Source organism: Rhinatrema bivittatum, chromosome 3 (genome assembly GCF_901001135.1).
Source record: "Rhinatrema bivittatum chromosome 3, aRhiBiv1.1, whole genome shotgun sequence".
NCBI lineage: Eukaryota > Metazoa > Chordata > Amphibia > Gymnophiona > Rhinatrematidae > Rhinatrema > Rhinatrema bivittatum.
The window spans coordinates 200,593,740-200,615,970 of NC_042617.1; positions in this window are offsets into that span (position 1 = coordinate 200,593,740).

The window sequence follows — 22,231 nt, forward strand, 5'->3', positions numbered from 1 at the left end:
AAAACGAAAAAAACTAGGCTAGTCAGCAGGGTTTTAAGGGTAAGAACTAACAGGGTAAAAGAAAGAGTAATTAACTAGGGGGGTTAGGAAGTCCTATCCTTTACCTGGGCGAACTGGGAATGAACTGGGGAAACTGGTAATTGTATCAGCACCTGTCTCTACCAAAATCCCCCTACTTTACATGGTAGAGGCGGCATTTGCACGCATATGCGCACATCCATATGAAACTGTGCACACATGTATGCGCGAGCAACCTGTTTTATATCATGTGTGCATATACGCCCTTACATTATAATATGGATGTGTCCTTTGGTGCGATCTGGCATATGTGTGTACATGTGCGCACGAGCAGCTATTTGTACCTGAAGCAATGGAGGGTAAAGTGACGTGTCCAAGATCACAAGGAGCGGCAGTGGGATTTGAACCCTGGATTCCTGGTTCATAGGCCACTGCTCTAACCTTATCATATTGAGAAAAATAGCTATGAGAAGGGAAACATTGTACAGAGATGGAACAAACATGCCATACTTGAAGCATAAGCCCCAGGAGGAATGAAACATATTTAAATTACAGTTTTGTCCTTTGATCCTGCATATCAAGAATCTGATTTGTAGGATCTGTGAGGCATTTGTAACTCCAGGATGTGAAGAAAAGTCTCCAGCATCCTTCTCCAGACCTAGAAATCATGGAGCCATTCTGATGAATAGTTATGCACATGGAACTTGGGGATTAAGTCAAGACAGACTAGATAGATTATAGAAGTCCCTTAGCCTTCATCACTGGGGTCAGTATTAGATAGGGGTGTGCATTTCTTTGCAACGTATTGGTAATCTGCAACATATAGGGCCATATTCATTGTATTCGAGGGGAAACGAAATGTATCGCGATTCCCCACAAATACAACGAATCTTCACCGAATTATTCGGCCGTCTAAAGGAGCGAATTTAAACAAACCCCCCACCCTCCTGACCCCCCCCAAGACTTACCAAAACTCCCTGGTGGTCCAGCGGGAGGGGGGGGGGGTGTCCGGGAGCCATCTACTGCACTCACGCCATCGGCTGCCAGTATTCAAAATGGCGCTGATAGCCTTTGACCTTACTATGTCACAGGGGCTACCAGTGCCATTAGTCGGCCCCTGTCACATGGTAGGAGCAATGGATGGCCGGCGCCATCTTGTGCTCCTACCATGTGACAGGGGCCAACCAATGGCAGCGGTAGCCCCTGTGACATAGTAAGGGCAAAGGCGGCCTGGCCACATGTGTATCTCCCAGTATTTGCGCATGACAGGGAATTTACCCAGGTAAGAGACTTTGAACGTTTTCCCTGAGAAAGCGCTGATTTCCGCACTCCATTCCTACTGTAATTCTAAAACCTGCTGCTTGTCTCGCTCCAGTTTTATCACACTTCTGTAAACACATTTTTTTTTTTTACTTTCTATAGCTTTGGAAACAAAAACCACCACACCACCTCTGTAAAGCAGCCTGTAATGGCCTTGTATATTCAAGCACTGCCATCCATAGCTCATTGAGCACTGACCTGATAAAGGGAACACAGCCTCAAAAGCTAGTCATAAATGGATTAAGCTCATGCAATAAAAAGGTCTCATCTATTGTGTGTGATGTTATCGGTTATTTCTATATATCCAAGTACACTAACATGACAAACACTTTTCTTCATCTAAAACTGTACAAATAAACTGACTTGCAGGCTTTTTCAACATTTTTGCCCCAAACTTAAATTTGGACCTAAGAACTCTGGAAAATGTTAAAGATAACTCTACAAAGTAAGACATGAAAGAAGAGAGGTTTCTTTTGTTTATGTCTGTATTTATTTATTTGTATTTATATGCTGCTGCTAAGGAAACCCACAGCGGCTCACAAGATAAACATATGTAACCCTTAGTGGGGTTGTTAATCCCAAGAGCACACAAACACATGTATTTCTCTTCAGGGGCTGCTCCGGCTGGCAAATTTAACTTCCATGCTTGATTCTTAATCCTGGGGGATTCTTTTTAAGGGGATACATTCTCGCTTGTGGCTCGGACGATGATGTCTTGCTACACTTGGGGGTAGATTTTCAAAGGGTTACGCGCGTAAGATACGCACAAAACCCCTGAAAACTACCCATGTGCGTGCCGAGCCTATTTTGCATAGGCTCGGCAGGGCGCGCAAGCCCCGGGATGCGTGTTTGTCCAAAATGGGCGGTCCGGGGGCATGGCTGGGGGCGTGGTGACGGTCCGGGGGCGGTCTGGGGGCGGGGTCGAGTGCTCTGGCACAGCGGCCGGATTAGATTAGATAGGATTAGATTAGATAGGGGAAGGGAGGGGAAGGTGGGGGGGGGGGGGGCGGAAAAAAAGTTCCCTCCAAGGGCACTCTGATTTTGCAGCGGCCTTGGAGGGAACGGGGAAAGCCATCGGGGCTCCCCTCGGGCTCGGTGCACGCAAGTTGCACATGTGTGCACCCCCTTGCGTGCGCCGAGCCCACATTTTATAATATGCGTGCGGCAGCGTGCGCATGTTATAAAATCGGGTGGAGATTTGTTCGTGCCGGGCTGCGTGAACAAATCTACGCCCGCGCGTATCTTTTAAGATCTGGCCCATGTGTTTAAATAATGTAAATGCTTCTTTTCCTATGAGATGAGAGGCTGTGACAAATCAGACAGAACCAGGCTCTGAATGTTAAATTAAAGTTTACTTATTGGTATTCATTAACTTAAGTCCATTTATCAATAATGTTGACGTTACATCTGAACGTTGGTACGTGTCTCTCTCTCTGGAGATAGGTGTCCTTCTATTCAGGCATCTGGGTAGAGCTCCCATGGCGATATTTAATGCTTGTATATCACCCAGTGGCTATCCTGGAATCCTAGTGGAGGGGTCTCAAACTTCACAGTAAATATCCTACCTTAGGTCATCTTCTCCTCGGACATCCAGTTTGCCCTGGTCCCATGGTTGGAGATCCGACTGGGGTTTCTCAATATTGTTCTTCCATCCTTAGTTCATATTTCTGGGGGGACTTCTCGTGGGAAAAGTTGGGAGGGGGATCAGGCTACCTCAGCACTGCATCCCAGTTGGGAGGGGGGAAACAAACCTCCCCACTCTGCTCAGATCCAAAAAATACTTCTAAAGTTTAAACCAGATCCATCTTCAGCCCTCACTGTTTCTCGCAACAGGATCCATCACTGCTGCTTGCCCACCTAGGGTTTAGAATGGGCTCACAGGTCTTTGGTCCTCTGGTGAAAGCCCTTTCACCCCAAAAGGATATCAGGCATAAAAAACTATCTCTTCTGTAAATTAGTAGGAGAAGGACCCTCTGGCAGGGAGTGCACGATGAGGCATCACTTCCAAATGAAACTCCATCTGGGTGAAGCTGGGAGGCCTCACCAAAGTGTAAAACTTAAACATCCTTACTTTTCAAAGGCATCCTCAAACTGATCATAAAGGGGCGGATTTTCAGAGCCCTGCTCGCGTAAATCCGCCCAAAACTGGGCGGATTTACGCGAGCAGGGCCCTGCGCGCCGGTAAGCCTATTTTACATAGGCCTACCGGCGCGCGCAGAGCCCCGGGACTCGCGTAAGTCCCGGGGTTTTCGGAGGGGGCGTGTCGGGGGGGCGTGTCGGGGGCGGGCCCGAATAGCGCGGTGTTTTCGGGGCGTGTCGGGAGCGTGTCGGGGGCGGGCCCAGGGGCGTGGCCACGCCCTCCGGACCCGCCCCCAGGTCACGTCCCGGCGTAACCCTTTGAAAATCATGGCCCAATATGTTTGGACTATGAGTGCATTTTTGTTAAAGAACTTAGTTAAGGATCCTTTAAAAGAATATTGAGGTTGAATATGTGAACCTTTTTCTTTTGTTAATTGTAAGTTGATTTTGGAATACATTTTCTAAAAAGTGAAAAAGTGCCTTGCTTACTATGTGCCTGGCTTTGGATTCTGCCTGCCTTGACCCTGGACCGGTTACTGGATTCTCATCACTTGCTGTCTGCCTTGACCCCTGATTATGTTGGATTTCACTTGTCTTCTCTCTACCGGACCCTGGACTTTCTGTCAGATTCTGCTGCTGTATTCATCAGCTCGGCCTGGTTCTGGTCCAGAACCCATCCAGCAAAGTCTCCCAGTGGCAGGGAGGGGAAGCAGGGAGAAATTTAGGGAAACCATCCTGAGGAAGGATGTTACCGAAAGTACCTTGGAAATAAACAATTGCTGATAAACAAGTCTGACAAGTTTATTTTTACCAAAAAGAAAATGATTAGAAGCAATCTTGTAGTAAACAATACAAGTATTCAAGTTCTGAAGCATGTATCTTTGGAACAATACTTCCAAAAATACTTTTGTCAACCATAGATAAGTAAACAACAATTAGAAATTGCAAATACTTTCCAAATATTTATTTTCTGGTATCAGTGCAAAAACAATATTAACAATTCTATTCTCTTGTTTCCAAGAACCTTCTGCTGGCTTCAACTCCAAGTCAGATAAGTATTACTTTTATTCTTTTGTGTGTTGGTCTTCTCACTTTACTTTCTTTTACTTCAGATCTGGATCATAAGAAATTAAAGCTTTGTGGGTACTTTTTATCTTTTTCCAGGGTCTTCTAAAAAAAACAAAAAGTCCCTCTTATGGTAAGTATCTTTTTTTCCTTTTTGTCTTTTGTTTTTACTGTCCACTTTCACTGTTGTCTGTCCCTTTGCATTACTTTCCTATAAAGCTCAATTAGATTCTGCTAGCTTGCTAATCTGGCCAGACCCAAGGTCAGATTTCCTTTTGTAAGTGTATGCACACACTTATCTGGAATCCAAGCTCAATTGGTTATGATGCAAACTCTGATGCGATGGCCTCTGGCACAGCAGCTGTCTTCTCCAGCCGATGGGTCCTGAGGTTGCTGGTGTTCAGTCCTCCAATGGTGTACTTACTACCCAACTATACCAAATCAAAAACAAAGACTATCTCCCTGGCACTGAGTTATCTTCTGCAAGCTAAAAGTCTTGCTGCTGTGGGTGTCTGGTAGCTTGGTGAAACTGTTTTATCACGCTAAAGAAGATAAATGATAATCAGGAAGTCCCTGTCTTTAATTTCAGGGGAACAGCAGTTACTGTACACAGAAAACAAAATTCCTCTCCATCTAATTAGAACATGCAAAAACAATTACTGCGTTCCTGTTCAATTGCTTCTACTGTTGGCTACTCTGTCCCGTCTTTTCACCTTCAAGGCACAGGAATCTCTTTGGGATCTGGAATCAAATTTTCTTTTTCTTTCTTTCTCTCTTTTTTTTCAAATCTCCCAGGGATACAGGAACTCAGTAGGTAAAACCTTCTGCCCTCTGCTAATTCCCCACGTGGAAAATCTTTTTCACCCAGAGCAAATCCTTGCTCCACTGATGTCACTATAAAGTACTGCCACTTCTAAAAATCTTTACTTTCCTTGGAACTGCCACTCTGAGCTTTCCTGGTGATAGGACAGAAGTGTCAGCCACTTCTATTTAATTTCCCTTATGTTTTAAAAATAGCTGCAAAGTGGTGCAGAGAGAGTGGAGAGTGAGGCCCCAGAAGCCTTCCGGAGGTCCAGATAATCGGCCTCGACGATGGCTCACCTGGGAGCCTGCGCCTGACGTCATCGGGGCACGCACAGGGACTTTGAAAAAGAGCCCCAGTGCAGTGTGATGCTGCCGCTGGCGTGTCGCCTAAGCCGCGTGCACCAAAGGGGCGCGCAGCTTTGCCCAAATTTTTGGGTAGAAATTGAAAACTCTTTTTGAATTTCTTTACTTTTCCTTGTCTCTGAACCTCCGCACCACTAACTTTCAAGAGGACCAGAAAATTTGCTAACTAACACATTCAGCACGGAAGAGGATGACCAAAGAACGCCAAGCCTCGGACGGGACTGAGGCCACCTCCAAGGTGGGTCCAATGGATGCGCATGTGTTATGAGGGATTGAGAGGGGAATAGAGTGTTCGCTGAATGCCAGGAGGGGAGAAGAAGAGCCCTCAGGCATTCCTGAACTGTTAACATCACTCTCCTCTGTGGAGAGATCACCTCCGGCAAACCCCGCCGAGAAGTTCCTGCAGATCTCCAGAGACCAGACCCCAACCGAAAGGGTTGGAGTAGGGTGGTCTTCCTCGAGGCAAGCAGTACTTTAGGAAGAAGTTTCGGCTAAGAATAACAGCTTGGTAGCTGGGCAAGTCTCCAACTGAGCGGATAATGTGGGACCTGTCGTGAGTAAAATGGAACTTTTAGCATCTCAATTTAAGCCATTAGTGAGACCACAGGACTTTTCCTTAGAATACATATGGGAGGCTATAAATGAAGTTAATCAGAATATGGGTACCCAAATGGCTGTGATGACTAATGTAATTAATTATATGAAAAGAAATATTGAATTATTAGAAGAGTGTAATGGAGTTATGAAATTAGAGATGGATAAGGTGAAAACTGAAGTAGGAAAAATTAATAATACTCAAGAAGAAATAATGAAAGAAAATCTTTTTTTGCAATTGAAAGTTGAAAAATTAGAGAATGTGGTAAGATCAAGAAATATAAGATGTATTAATTTTCACAAGGCTCCTACCTCTACGTCAATACAATTATGGAGAAGATATTTAATGGAGGGACTTGATATTCCAGAGGCAACTTTGCCTATAATTTCTAAAATATTTTATTTACCCGCTATGAAAAAATCTTTAGAAGTTAGGGTGGATGGAAATTTACAATTAACAGAACTTCAGGAAAGGCAACCAATATTGAATGATATAATTAATGTGTCAGAAATTCTAGAGAAATCTGAAGAGAATTTTGTAACACCTGCAACCTTGATAGTATCATTTATGTTAGAGTCTGATAGGGACTGGATCTTTAAAAGATATTTCCTTAATAGATCTAAAGATTTTCTTGGCTGTAGAGTTCAGCTTTTTCCAGACTTAGCGCCCTCAACCCAGAAGCGGAGGAAAGAGTTCCTATTATTAAAGAATCAAGTGTTGCAAATGGGGATATATTTTATTTTAAAATTCCCATGTAAGTGTATTTTAAAAAGTGAAGATAACACTTATGTCTTTACCCAACCTAGTCAGTTGGCACAATTTATTGAAAATAGATCAAAACCCACTGGAATGTCCACGCCAGGAACCACAAAATATAGCTCTTAACTTGGAAACTTAGGGCCTCATTTTCTAAAGTATCGCAGGCCTGCGATACTTTAGGGAATGAGGGGCAGGGGGCCGAAATGGGGGGCGGGCCTGCGCTAGCCGGCAGCGATCGCACCGTCGCAGTGCGATCGCTGCCGGTTTCGCACCCAATAGCACCACCATAGGAGATGTAGCTATTGGGCGCGACCTCGGACGCGAAAAGGGCCTTACCTTTTCGTCGTCCACGGCATCCTCGAGGATGACGCCCTGACTCCTCCTCTTCCGGGGTCGACTCCGCCCCCATTTTGGTATCGCACGCGATAAGGGACATTTCGCGTGTGAAACGTCCCTTATCGCGTGTGATCCGTTTAGAAAATAAGGCCCTTACTCTCTCATATATGGAAAATATCCCTCAAGTTAGCAAAAGGAAAGTCTTGTTAATGAATATTGTTTTTTGGAATTTGGTATTCTGGATCCTCTAATGTGGGCTAAGAGACAGGATTTCTCTCTTTTTCATATGCTATATTATTATTGGTCTTAACTTATCAGTGCTTTATTTTGGGAACTAATGATTTAAGGTCTAAGTTAAAGCACAATGGGGCGGATTTTCAGAGCCCTGCTTGCCTAAATCCGCCCAAAACCGGGCGGATTTAGGCGAGCAGGGCTCTGCGCGCCGGTGAGCCTATTTTACATAGGCCTACCGGCGCGCGCAGAGCCCCGGGACTCGTGTAAGTCCCGGGGTTTTCGGAGGGGGGCGTGTCAGGGGCGGGACCGAGCGCAGCGGCGTTTTCGGGGCGTGTCGGGAGCGTTCCGGGGGCGGGCTCGGGGGCGTGGCTACGGCCTGGGGCGGTCCGGGGGCGTGGCCACGCCCTCCGGACCCACCCCCAGGTCGCGTCCCGGCGCGCTAGCGGCCCGCTGGCGCGCGGGGATTTACTTCTCCCTCCGGGAGGCGTAAATCCCCCGACAAAGGTAAGGATGGGGTTTAGACAGGGCCGGGCGGGTGGGTTAGGTAGAGGAAGGGAGGGGAAGGTGAGGGGAGGGCATTAGAGGATTCCCTCCGAGGCCGCTCCGATTTTGGAGCGGCCTCGGAGGGAACGGGGGTAGGCTGCGCGGCTCGGCGCGCGCCGGCTATACAAAATCGATAGCCTTGCGCACGCCGATCCCGGATTTTAGCGGATACGCGCGGCTCCGTGCGTATCTACTAAAATCCAGCGTACTTTTGTTGGCGCCTGGAGCGCCAACAAAAGTATGCCTATTTGCGGTATTTGAAAATCTACCCCAATATGATTAGTGAATATATGTGGTTATATTACACAGATAATTTTGTGGATTTCTATTTTCTTTGTTTGATTTCATGTGTAGTGAATGTAACTCATATGTAATATTTTTGGCTAAAATAATAACCTGTATAACTCAAGATGTAATATACTTGAATGTATAATGAAAATTTGATAAATAAAAAATGTAAAAAAAAAATAGCTGCATTGTCCCAAAACAAGGTTCTAAGAACTAGTCACCTTACTTTTTAGTGCTCCTCATTAGGCAAATTACTGACAAAAGCCACTAGGCTAGTCCCCATACTTTTGAGCTGTACAATACACACACAGGGAGCCTGCAGGAAAACCTGGCTGGATTTCTGCTCTGGGGCAGGAGTTTTCCCTGGCCACAAAAACACAGCAAACCAGCTTTGCAGAAGTGATGGGGGCTAGCACTGGTCACCCCAACACTCAGTCTGGTCCAAACATTTATTTTTAAACTATTTTTCCTGGAAGCTACATGGACTTGCTTACGGAGATGCATCTTTCTTTCAAGGACACTCTCTTCTGCAGCTGAGAAGCAGAGGCTATTCCAGCATCCCTTGCTGCTGTCCCTGCTGTGCTCTGTGCTCCAATGTGCCTCTGTCACTCCCAGGGAGGGGCCAGTGTTGCCAACCTCATTTATTTCCCTCGAGTTTGGGCTTTTTTTTTCTAGCGATTTACTTTTTTTGTTTCAATTTGTGGGATGTTTATCATTATGCGTTTTTTTCTGCCAATTACGTTTTAGGTATTTTTTGCAATATATATATTTTTTTTTGAGAACCATTTTTATCAAATTTTGAAGTAAAAGACAAACATCAAAATCGTCATCTCTGCATCAACTGCAGTTACCAACCAAGACATAATCTGGGTCATAAACAAGACAAGTGCCACCTGGCTTATATCACTAAAGAGACAACTTGATGCACAATGATATTAAAGCAATAATGGCAATAACAAAAAGATAAAAGGCGCAAATAATATAGCAAAAGTGATGAACGCCTGATCCAGCATGCAGACCCCCATATGCTGTAAGAGAACAATAGTCATATGCTTCCTAAATCCTTTCTCTCCCTCACCTCCCTTCTTACTCTCTCACCCCCTCCCTCCCCCCTATCCAGTTAACCATGGTAAGAACTAACAAGGAGAAACTATATAGTAGTATCCATAGCCAAAAAAACCCAACCCTGACTCCCAGCGAAGGCAACCAACTAAGATTGAGAAAGACCGATAGCAGTAAAGAATTCCCCATCAAATAGCCTCCAAAGCGCTGAGGCCTACTGTGCTGGAGTTATAGAGTACCCACCACATTTCTCGTTGTAGGGGAAAGAGAGTCTAGAAAAGCTGACCAAGTTTGTAACATACTATCAAATCTCTTTTGAGAACTAGCCCGAGCAATCAGATATTCATGCATAAATATGTTCAGAATTTTATTAAACCAATGCTCTACGTTAGGGCCTTGAGTTCCCACCCAAACTGCCAGGATTACTTTCTTACCCACTAATCCTGCCTTTTAATAAACAGAAGGGTCTCTGTACTCCTACAAGAATCTGTCAGTTTGGGGACCCCAAATAACCAAACATTCGGGTCTAAAGGTACCTCTTCCCCTAGTATGTTAGCACACTTGCGACTAACCTGCCCCCAAAAAGTTAGAATTACCGGACATTCCCAAAAACAATGAATGAATGTGCCAGGATCACTGTGACACTTTGAACATAGCATAGAAGAACTAACCTGGGTCTGGAATGCTTTGGGGTGTGTGAAATAAGTCTGCCATAAAAATTTATACAGTGTTTCTCATAAGAGAATATTGTCCATAATATCATGTATACAGAGAAAGCTATTTTTAAACTCAAAAAAAGAGAGCTTGAATATTGGCCATATTCTGTCCATTTCCTAAATAGGTCATAAATGGGATCTGTACCTTCTACCGATAGCAAGAGCTTTGAGAAGTTGGCAATTGAAGGACGTTGCTGTCTCCCCACCTGCATTATCTCTCATATCGACTTGGATGATGTAAATTCCTGAAAGAAATGATCTGGCTTTGAACAAAATGTCGCAGTTGCAGGAAACCTAAAAAGTCCATTTGGGGCAGAAAAACTGTTGCTGTAATTCCTATTAGCTGAACATTAGACCCGAAGATGCAGCAAACAGCTGAAATATGCTAGTAAGTCTTAGCCTATGCCATCATTTAAAAACTGAGTCCCCCATCCCTGGTGTAAGTAGCCTATTATCCACCATGGTCAGTAAGGATGTCAATTTGTCCGGATGCCAAACTGCCCTACATAACAGTAGCCAAGCCTTCTTGCAAGTGCTGATAAGTAGATGGGAGTATAAATGGGGTGGGACATAATGGAGTCGGAGTTGATGAAGAGAATTCAAGGAGGGCACCTTGAACCAGTCTAAAAATCAGTCGACTGGGATAAAATAAGAAGTAGCAAAAATCCAATCCCCCACATGCTGCAAGTTGTACACCAGGTTATTAAGCAGTAGACTCAGATAAACCAATCCTCCCTTATCCAGGGGTTTGATTATGACATCCATGGGGATCTTGGCCCTTTTTCCATGTCAAAGAAAAAACCTAAGAGCTTGACTCAGCGCTTTATGATCATGTTTATTTATCCAAATGGAGGATGTAAAGCCACCTAGGAAGGACTACCATCTTAAAAAGGTGTATTATGCCCATCAAAAATAGCGGTAGAGATTTCCACCTAGCAAGAGCTAATAAGCAAAGGCTGAATATTTGCCAAATAGATAGAATCCAGGTCAACTGGAATTTTTATACCAAGATACTTCATTTCTTTGTCCACCCATTTCAGAGGAAAAATACCTTGCCAGTGTGATCTTGATTGATCTTGAGGCCCGCAAACTGCCCAAACTGTAGCTGAAGATTTTTTTGTTATATTTTTATTAAAACTTGTTCAATCTCAACAATGACAACAAGAGAATGTTGTATAATAGAGATGTGAATCGTGTGCCCGCTCGTCTTAACGATCGGGTTCGGCTGGAGGGAGAAAAAAATCTGATCGCTGGAGATGTGAATCGGAATCGGTTCCGATTCACATCGTTAATTTTTTTTTAGTGAGGCCCGACCCTTTAAAATTGACCCCTTAACTTCCCCCACCCCCCCGAACCCCCCAAAACTTTTTACGAGTACCTGGTGGTCCAGTGGGGACGCGGGGACCGATCTCCCGCTCTCGGGCCATCGGCACCATTTTGACTGCCACTCAAAAATGGCGCCGATGGGCCAATTAAAAAAAACCCACCCGACCCTTTAAAGATGACCCCTTAACTTCTCCCACCCTCCCGATCCCCCCAAAACATTTTTAAATTACCTGGTGCTCTAGTGGTGGTCCCGGGAGCGATCTCCCATTCTCGGGCCGTCAGCTGCCACTCATAAAGATGGCGCCGATGGCCCTTTGCCCTTACCATGTGACAGGGTATCCGTGCCATTAAAGATGGCGCCAGCCAGCCAGTGCTCCTACCATGTGACAGGGGCCGACCAATGGCCTGGATTCTATCTATTTGGCAAATATTCAGCCTTTGCTTACTGGCTCTTGCTAGGTGGAAATCTCTACCGCTATTTTTGATGGGCATAATACACCTTTTCGAAAGCCCCGGGACTTACGTGCATCCCGGGGCTTTACTCGTGCTGGCGGCCTATGCAAAATAGGCGCGCCGGTACGTGGGCCTTTTGAAATCCGCCCCATAGAGGGGAAAAGGTATGTTTATTAAGATCCTGAACATCTAGAAAAGTTTTTGGAAGAACGTAAGAAACAGAAAGAGGGAGCTAGCACTTAAATTCCATCTTTAATCCCAGGTAAATTGGTTCTATAAAGGAAATGTATGCTCTGTATTCTGTAAGTTATGGATACATTATTATGTTATTTTTGCTCAAATAGGCTCCCCAACCTTGTATTGTAACATGGAACTGGGGAAAAGTAAGATTTAATTGGTTATGAATCATTTGTCTGAAGGTCGTATTCTTATGTGACCCAGATTCCTAAAGAATATTTAATGTAATGTTGAATATATGTAAAATTGAATTTTTGTTTTATACATTAAAATTCATAAATAAAGAATTAAAAAAAACAAAACAAAGATCCAAGATACTTGAAGGAGTCAGACGGAGTCACAGGTTACTTTGAGATTCAGATTTACGGAGAGTACTGAGTAGGTACTGCTACGCCGCACGCCCTACACAGCCAATCAAGGCAGGTCGCAGATCACGTGGACGATGAAACAGGCTCCAGTCTCAGAATGAGATGAAGAGTCAGGCGAGGCCTGTACTGAGATGTGCCCTCCACAGCCAATCAAGGCAAGGCCCAGGTCTCGCAGGGATGGAACAGGTTTAGGCAGAGTTCTTAGTCATGAACAGAGGCAGACGCGAGGGACTCCAAAGACCTGGACAGGATTCAGGAATCAGGATTCAGAGTAGAAGCTGGGAGACAGGACTTGGAGCAAGGAACATGGAGGTGGGACTTGGTGCTTGGAAGATTAAAAGCAGGGATCTTCCAGAGGCTTGCGCTGCCGATGAGAAGGACATCTGGATGAAAGAAGAACTGAAGGATGAGACATCTAGGACATCAGGAGTTTTGACGAGAAGGACCAGAGAAACATCAGGACATTTGGAACTTCAGGAGATCTGGAAGACAGGACATCAGGAGGTCGCAACATCGTAGCTTGACAGGACAAAGACACGGGATCCGATGAGAGACCTATACGAAGACAAAGACATGGAATTCCAACAAGGAAAAGAGTGCCTAGGAGAAGCTGGAAAGCAGAGAAGTCCTAAGGAGGATTGGCTCCTTACGAAGTCAATGAAGCAATGAAAACAGGCCCTTCTTATAGGGCTGAAGAAGAAACATCCACAAAGACATCATCAGGTGGGGCCACGGGACCACTCCCATGTTGGCCCTTTAAGATTAGAAGAGAGGTGTGGCCTCGCGCCTAGGGCAGGACCCTGGAGAGCGGTGTCCATGTCACAGCACAGAGCAGGAACAGGACCAGGCCACAGAACAGGCCCCGATGTAAGCGGCAGCATCCAGGCCACAAAGAAGAGACTGAGGGTGGTTCCATGCCACAGGTAAAGACGAGGATGGAGGCCCCTCCTAAGAGACAGGAATTTATTTGCAGTTCATTTCCCATCTGCTAGATATACTTTATATTTCACACATTAGTCAATGTCTATGAAAAAAAATCTTTATTACTTGTCATGTGGCTTGTTGCTTCTGAATCAATACACCAGTCTGCCACATTACTTCTCATAGAGAGTTTAAAACTGCAGTTCCAAAGCAATTCAGTCTTTCTTTCAGCTTCAAAATTGCTATTCACAGTTTTAACAATTTTCTTTGTCTCTGTGACTCTCTGGTTATCAGATTTCCACACTAGGCATCTTCTTCATTTTTTTTTAATGATCCTTTTCTCTGCAGTAATAACATAGCTTGGGTTACAACTACCCATCAGCTACACCCACTTCTATATATGAATTTCTGCATTTCCTGAGCTGCACTTGTTCACAAGCTTCACCTTCTTCTGTGTGATGAATTTTAGCTATTCTGGGCTGTTTTCATTCACCAGCTCCTTGCCCGACAGCAAGAGTAGTTTGAAAATCTTTTGTCTCTTTCTCTCCATCCAACATGCAAAGCTACTTTATGATTGCTTTCTTTGTTTCCTCTAGCCTTCATTTCTGTGTTCAAATCTCCATTTCACAAAGTCCAATATTATTTCTCTTCTGGTATAGTTTCTAGTGCATTTATGTGGGCATCATAGGACTTAGACAGACAGTACAGTAATCTTGCAGACACATGATCATCTTCCAAATACTCTACAATGCATATCAGTGCCTCTGTGATTTCTAATCCAGTATTAATTTGTTTCCTTTCCTATAACTCTCTCAGCTTTAGATTGTATAAGTTGGGAAGCAGAAACAGTTTTATGTTTAAATTACATCTTTTATACAGCTTTTAGGCTTTTCCACATTGGTTTTACAGTGGTATACCCACTGATGTGTATTAATCAATTATCCTCAACAAGGAAATACATTATCATTTTTGCATGCATATTTCTGTCATTCTTGGCTTCTGCATTTTCAGTAGGTCTATTCTTGCATATCATATCCCATATCTTATCTTTATTCAGCAGCATTAACATTTTAAATTTCCATATCTGATAATTTATACATTTAACTTGGTTACAACTGCTCTCAGGTCTGTGCTGGAAGCCATATTCTCTGAATTAATTGCTTTTTTTCATGCTTATACTCACCGTTTTTTTTAATCAGAGCAGCAGGATAACTTCTTCAGGTCATTTCTCTCCCTTTTGCTCCAAATCCTGCTTTAATCTTGTTTCTGCTCTCTGGGCTTGTACCTTTTAGTGTTTCCCTGAATCAGAGCAGCTTGTTCAGTACCTTTTTATCTAAGTCTATAACCTTGTCTGAGTGGGATTTTCTTTCTGGTATTGATCTAGTTGCTCAGGGCATGTACAGGGGAGATCCCCATGCCTCCAGGAGAGGCACGTACTATGAAGCAGAAATTCTTCAGAACTTTTCAATGGCAGCATGCAAAGACTTTTTACTTGGGAAACTGGGACAGAAAAATAGTAAACATTCTATATACAGTTGCAAGGTTATGTACATAGGGATTGTGCTGGTGTGACCAGCACAATAAGCAAGGAGGAAGGTGGAGACTCAGATTCATTAGTACAGGTTACATCCTATCTAGATAACTCTTACTGTCCCATCCCTTCCCATGCAGATTCAGGTGGCACAGCCAGGGAATGTTAACTCATTGTTGTCTGGTTAGGAGGATGACCTTTTGCTAATCTGTCTTCCAACATTTCTCAGGCTTTTTCATCAACACTATGGGCCAGATTTTAAAAGGGTTACGCACACCGGGACTATTTTAAAAAGGCCTGGTGACACACGTAAAGCCCTGGGATGCGTGTAAGTCCTGGGGCTTGCAGAAAGGGGTGGAAGAGGGGGCAGGGCATGGATGGGGTAAGGTTCCTGGCACAGCGGCTAGGGCTGAAGTAAATTGTGAAATAAAAAAAAGCAAAGGAAAAGGTAGGGGGGAAAGGGCGGGGCAGGTAGGGGAAGGGAAGGGAAGGTAGGGTGAGAGGGTAGGGATCGGGGGAAGGCAGCGCGGCTCGGTGCGCACAAGTTATAAAATATGGCGTACATGTGTGCGTGCCGGGTAGCGTGCGCATATGTATGCTGTGCATGCTCCTTTTAAAATCTACCCCTACATATCTAAGCTGTCAAAAGATAGCTGAGAAGTCTTTCATAATAGCCACCTTAGGTGGAGCTTTGGATAACATTAGGAAGAGCCAGGTTATTCTTCATCTATGAACCTTCGTGTCCTTCTACATTGTTCAGCTAATAGTTGTAGTTTCAATTGTGCTGAAAACCCGAAGAAGCAAGAGGAAAAACTGCAGGGCTCCGAAAAAAGTGTTATTTAATTGTTGCTGATATTTACTTCTGTTCAGGAACCCATATAGCCAAAAAGAATGATTTGATGTTGTATTTGAAATATCTGCTTCATAGTCAGTCAGAAAAAGGTAGAAAATTATTTTCTTTCATAAGTTAATAGCCACCTTTCATACTAAGATTAAGCAATTAAGTAACAGGCTTTCGTCTAATTTATCTGTGCAAGAAAATAAAGCATTATAAAAATGATATGATTGAGAAGAAGCCACCAAGACAAGGGAAAAAAGGGAGGTGAAGGGAAGTGGTTATTAATAACCAGAATTATAATGGTAAAATTTTCTGCTTCTTAAGACTGCAAATATACTGTATATAGCCTGCATGGCTCCCACATTCATAAGCTTGTTAGTGATGCCTTTCAGTTCAGCTTGGAGGGATGAGCTTCATGCAAGAGTTGGTAAGGCCCCTTGTAGCTGTAGGGCCCTGAGCAGTATCCCTGCTCACTCCCCTCCCCCAGAGGAAAGGGAAGTATAAAGAACCTGTTAGGAAGGGTTGTACACCTAAGCAAAAAGGAAAAGATTAAAAGATAGTACTTATTGCAGTTTTCATTAGTGTCTGCTTTTCCCTGCCAGGTAGATGAGGTCATGGTTGAGCAAGTAGCTAGAGATTCAGAAAGTATCTAGGTAAAGCCCAGGGAGGCAAGTCCCAGGTAAGTTATGGTTCCATAAATCTAAGCAAAGAAGTCCACAGTAAGTTCAAGATCAGTAATTCAGGTAAACAACTCCAAGGTAGCTTTCATTAAGTCCAGGTAGGAGGGTCTGGGTGAAAGTCTTGGAAACCAGATCCAGGTCAGGATTCAGAAAAGCAAGTCCAGGCAAGATCTAGGGAAAAAGGTCCAGGGAAAGATAACCTCTGTTGAGATTCAGGCAACAACAAACATGTGAAGCTGTCCAGACAACAATCTTTGTTGAATTAGTGAGAAACTTGGGGAATCACCAAATTTATATCCCTGACCAGTCAGGGCAATACTTCCCAGGAGTTAATAGGCAGCTGTCCTGTGAATGCCTTTCTTGTTTGTGGAAGCCATGGGTCTTAGCTGATATACTGTTGCATCAGAGGTGGACACTTGGGCTGAGGTGGGGTTGACGCAACCTGTAGCTAAGGACCTATGGGTCCCCACCATCTGCAGGCGGAGTGGGCTGATAGACAGAGGCTGCTGGAGCTTCACCTATAACAGCCCTTGTTCCCCATGGGTTGAGCCTTTGGGTTCCAGGGCCAGCAGGACTTAGGTGGGCCTCTGTATGTGGTCAAGATATGAGTTGATTCAGCCCAGAGACAGCAGGTGAGAGACCATACAGTCTTACTCTGGACAAGGTAGTGTCCTGGAAACCTGTGCACCAAATGGAACAGAGGCGGACAGAGGGGCGCTCGAGCAAGAGTAGGCTGAAGCCTGAGAAAACCACATCCAGGGAATAAGCCGGAAAGGTGTTGAAGAAAAGGCTTGAGTCAGGGCTGGCGGCAATCCAAAGGCAGTGGCAAGCAAGGCTGAGGTCTGATCACGGAAATAGTCAAGCGTAGTCAAGTGAAGCAAAAGTCTGGGTCTGGAGATAGGCAATTTATTTTATTTATTTTATTTATTTAAGGTTTTTATATACCGGCATTCATGATACAATCACATCATGCTGGTTTACATTTAAACAGGGGTGCAATATAGACATCAAACTTGAACTATAGTGCAGAAGAAAGCAGTTACAAATAACAAGGACTGTTGAACTGGGAGAAGAGAGAAATAAAGGAAAAGGTTAATAACGGCAAATTATTTACAAAGAGATGAAATTGAGCTGACTTTGTAATGTAAGTAGATGGAGAATAGTGTAGAGTAGTGTATAGAGTATAGAGTAGTGTATAGTAGTGTATAGTAGTATATAGTAGTGTATAGTGTATAGAGTAGTGTATAGAGAATAGTGTAAGTAGATGGCAATAGTGTAGTCAGGTGAAGCAGTGGTCTGGGTCTGGAGATAGTAGCGTAGTCAGGCGAAGCAGAGGTCTGGGTCTGGAGATAGGCAATAGCATAGTCAGGCGAAGCAATGGTCTAGGTCTGGAGATAGACAGTAGTGTAATCAGGCGAAGCAGAGGTCTGGGTCTGGAGATAGGCAATAGCGTAGTCAGGTGAAGCAGTGGTCTGGGTCTGGGTATAGTAGCATAGTCAGGCGAAGCAGAGGTCTGGGCCTGGAGATAGACAGTAGCGTAGTCAGGTGAAGCAGTGCTATGGGTCTGGAGATAGACAGTAGCATAGTCAGGCGAAGCAGAGGTCTGGGTCTGGAGATAGGCAATAGCGTAGTCAGGCAAAGCAGTGGTCTGGGTCTGGAGATAGACAGTAGCATAGTCAGGTGAAGCAGAGGTCTGGGTCTGGAGACAGGCAATAGTATAGTCAGGTGAAGCAGTGATCTGGGTCTGGAGATAGTAGCGTAGTCAGGTGAAACAGAGGTCTGGGTCTGGAGATAGGCAATAGCGTAGTCAGGCGAAGCAGTGGTCTGGGTCTGGAGGTAGGCAGTAGCGTAGTCAGGTGAAGCAGAGGTCTGGGTCTGGAGATAGTCAATGGTGTGGTCAGGCGAAGCAGAGGTCCAGGCTTGGAGAGAGTCAATGGTGTGGTCAGGCGAAGCAGAGTCAAGTCCATGTAATCAATCTGAGGCATGAAGCAATGTAGGAACAAGGAGACAGGAACCAGGAACAATGAGGAACAGGAACATAGAGACGAGCTGAATCTCTAGGAGGCAACTAGTACTCAACCAACGAGGAGACCTGTTGCAAAGGCAACGCTAGGGTGCAGAGCCTGCCCTTAAATACTGTAGCTGAGTTGACATCATCATCCGGGGCCACAGCTAGGTTCCCACCACAGTCCCTACTTAAACATCAATGGTGCGCACGCGCATGCGCCTTGGGAGGGGCACGGCACGAGTAGCAGCATCTCTCTGCGGGCCACGCGGAGAGGCCCGACAAGAAGTGGCAGCTGGACCAGGAATGCCAGGAGCTGCGGCAGGGCCGGAGGCACCAGGGGAGGCCCGAGGATGGAGCTGACATCCCACCGCTGCTAACGAGGAGGAACCAGGAGCTGGAGTCAACTTAGAAATTAAGATGCCCACTAGAGATGTTAGTAATTGGTCAGAATTTGAGGAGGTATCACAGGTTGAAGTCGAGAAAATGATAAATCAATTGAACCCTGCTACCAACATAATAGACACCATTCCCATTACAGAACAAAAAAAATAGCCAACACAATAACACCAACACTAACGAAGATCATCAACCTCTCACTAGATGAAGGAGTAATGCCTGATACCTTGAAAGGAGCCATAATCAAACCAATCATTAAGAAAAAGACCCCCGACCCCCTAAATCTTAACAACTATAGACCAGTTTCCAACTTACCCCTATTAGTCAAGCTAATTGAAAAATCAGTACAAAAACAATTGTCAAACCACATTGAAAGCAACAACATATTTTACCCAGCACAACATGGTTTTCGTAAACACTACAGTACTGAAACCTTGCTCTTAGCCTTATCAGATACTATCTTAAGAGGTTTCAATACAGGAACACATTACATTCTAGGGGTGTGCATTCGTTTTGAACTTATATGTAAAACTCTACTTATTTTTTTTTTTTAACTTAAAAAAGTGATGAGGCGAAAACGATCGGATTTCCAACTTATTCAACATAGCTGGCCAAAAGTTCCGTTTGTGTCCAACGAGGGGTCCGGGAGCGGAACCGCGGTGGACCACGTGACGGCTGCGTCACTCCGACGTGACGCGGACGTCACGTGCTCCTCGCAAAGGAATAGAGGAATGGCTTCCTGACTCCCCGCTGGACCACCAGGGAATTTTGGTAAGTCTTGGGGGGGGATTAAGGAGGGTGAGGGGTTTAAATTTTTATTTAGGGAACCGGTGCACGTATGGACATAGACTCAACTTATGGAATTCTCCATATGTCCATATTGACCGAAATTGACCCCCCTTTTTGACTTATGGACTTATGAACATAAACTTTTTGTCTGCACATCCCTATTACATTCTAGTTCTATTAGATCTCTTTGCAGCATTTGACACAGTAAATCACAAAATACTAATCAACAGGCTGAAAGAAATTGGACTCACTAACAAAACAATAAAATGGTTTGAGTCATACTTAAACAATAGATGCTTTCAAATACAAATTAAAAAATACACTTTCAGACAAAGTCAAACTACAAACCGGTGTCCTGCAGGGATCAGCCCTGTCAGCAACACTCTTTAACATTTATCTACTTCCAGTATGTCACCTACTAGCAGGACTCGGAATCATACATTACATATATGCAGATGATATACTACTACTGCTACCTATTGTAAACACCATTGAAGAAACAATGAAACTTGCCAATATGTATCTTGAAATAATCAAACAGCTCTTAAATCAGATGGAACTGGTAATAAACATCGACAAAACAGAATTCGTACACCTTGAACGTAAAAACACACATCATATACAACCAACAATCACAATCAATAATATTCAAACTGTTGAGTTAGCATTAAAAGTACGAAATCTAGGAGTAATAATCGACCCTGAGCTAAACTTGAAACAACACATCTCACTGAAAATAAAAGAAGGATACGCGAAACTAATGATTCTGAGAAGACTAAAACCTCTACTAACACTAAACAATTTTTGCACAGTTCTACAGGCAATGATCTTCGCAAGTACAGATTATTGTAACTCCCTGCTTTTAGGACTACCACTACAAATATTACAAAATTCAGCTGCTAGAATTTTGACTGGCAAAAAAAAAAGAATGACCACATTACAGGAACACTCGCCGATTTACACTGGCTTCCATTTGAACAAAGAATACAATATAAGACACTATGTATAATTCATAAACTAATCCATGATGAAAAAGCAGACTGGCTCAACACTACACTGCGCATACATGTACCGCAAAGAAACCTGAGATCTGCTAACAAGGCTTTACTAACTGTCCCCTCTGTCAAATCAGCATGCCTCATGCAAGTAAGGGAAAGAGTACTGTCGCTGGCTGGCCCCGTGCTATGGAACACCATGCCACTCGAAATAAGGCTGCAGAGAAATTTGAAAATATTCAAAACTAATCTGAAAATCTGGCTATTTAAACAAGCCTTTTACAAAGATAAAGATAAGGAGAAAAACGGTTGAATGATAAGGACCCACCAAACTAGAAGTTATTACTTTTAACCTACAAAATGCATTTTAATGTTAAATTAAAACCACATAATATGTTCCTAACAAATAAGCTTAACTGACACACATAGGGGCGGATTTTCAGAGCCCTGCTCGCGTAAATCCGCCCAAAACCGGGCGGATTTACGCGAGCAGGGCCCTGCGCGCCGGTAAGCCTATTTTACATAGGCCTACCGGCGCGCACAGAGCCCCGGGACTTGCGTAAGTCCCGGGGTTTTCGGAGGGGGCGTGTCGGGGGGCGTGTCGGGGGCGGTCCCGGTCGTCGCGGCGTTTTCGGGGCGTGTCGGCAGCGTTTTCGGGGCGGGTACGGAGGGTGCGGCCACGCCCCCGGACCGCCCCGGGCCGTAGCCACACCCCCGTACCCGCCCCCAAAATGCTGCCGACACGCCCCGAAAACGCCGCGACGACCGGGACCGCCCCCCAACACGCCCCCCAACACGCCCCCTCCGAAAACCCCGGGACTTACACGAGTCCCGGGGCTCTGTGCGTGCCGGTAGGCCTATGTAAAATAGGCTTACCGGCGCGCAGGGCCCTGCTCGCGTAAATCCGCCCGGTTTTGGGCGGATTTACGCGAGCAGGGCTCTGAAAATCCGCCCCTAAATTGTTACCATTCTATGATGGCACATGGTTAATTTGTAATCTATACCACTCATATTTTTCGTTAACGAGCCTTTTTGTAAACCGTTGTGATGGTTATCTAACTCAACGACAGTATAGAAGAGTTTTTAAATAAAATAAATAAAGGTGAGGGGGCCGTGCCGTGGGTCTGCCGCGGACAGCACGTGTAACATATACAAAGTGTTTGTCCAGCTAATGTTTGGAATTAGCTAGACAAAACTCAAGATTGAATACTTTCCCCCCTCTTCCCAGCTCATTTTGTCTGGCATCCCACCCAAGGCTTGTTTTCATTTTGCCCAGATAGCACTAAATATCAGCACTGCCCAGACAAATATAGCAAGGTAAGTCTGGTTGGATAAATATATGTCGTAAAGTTATATGGATAAAGTTACCTGGTTAACTTTATATGGATAACTTTATTCAGATAAGTGCTGGGAAGGAGTCAGCTGTCATGGTTCACGTGGGTACCGATCACAGAGGAAGGTACAGGAGGGAGATTCTAGAGGCTAAATTTAGGCTCTTATGTAGGAA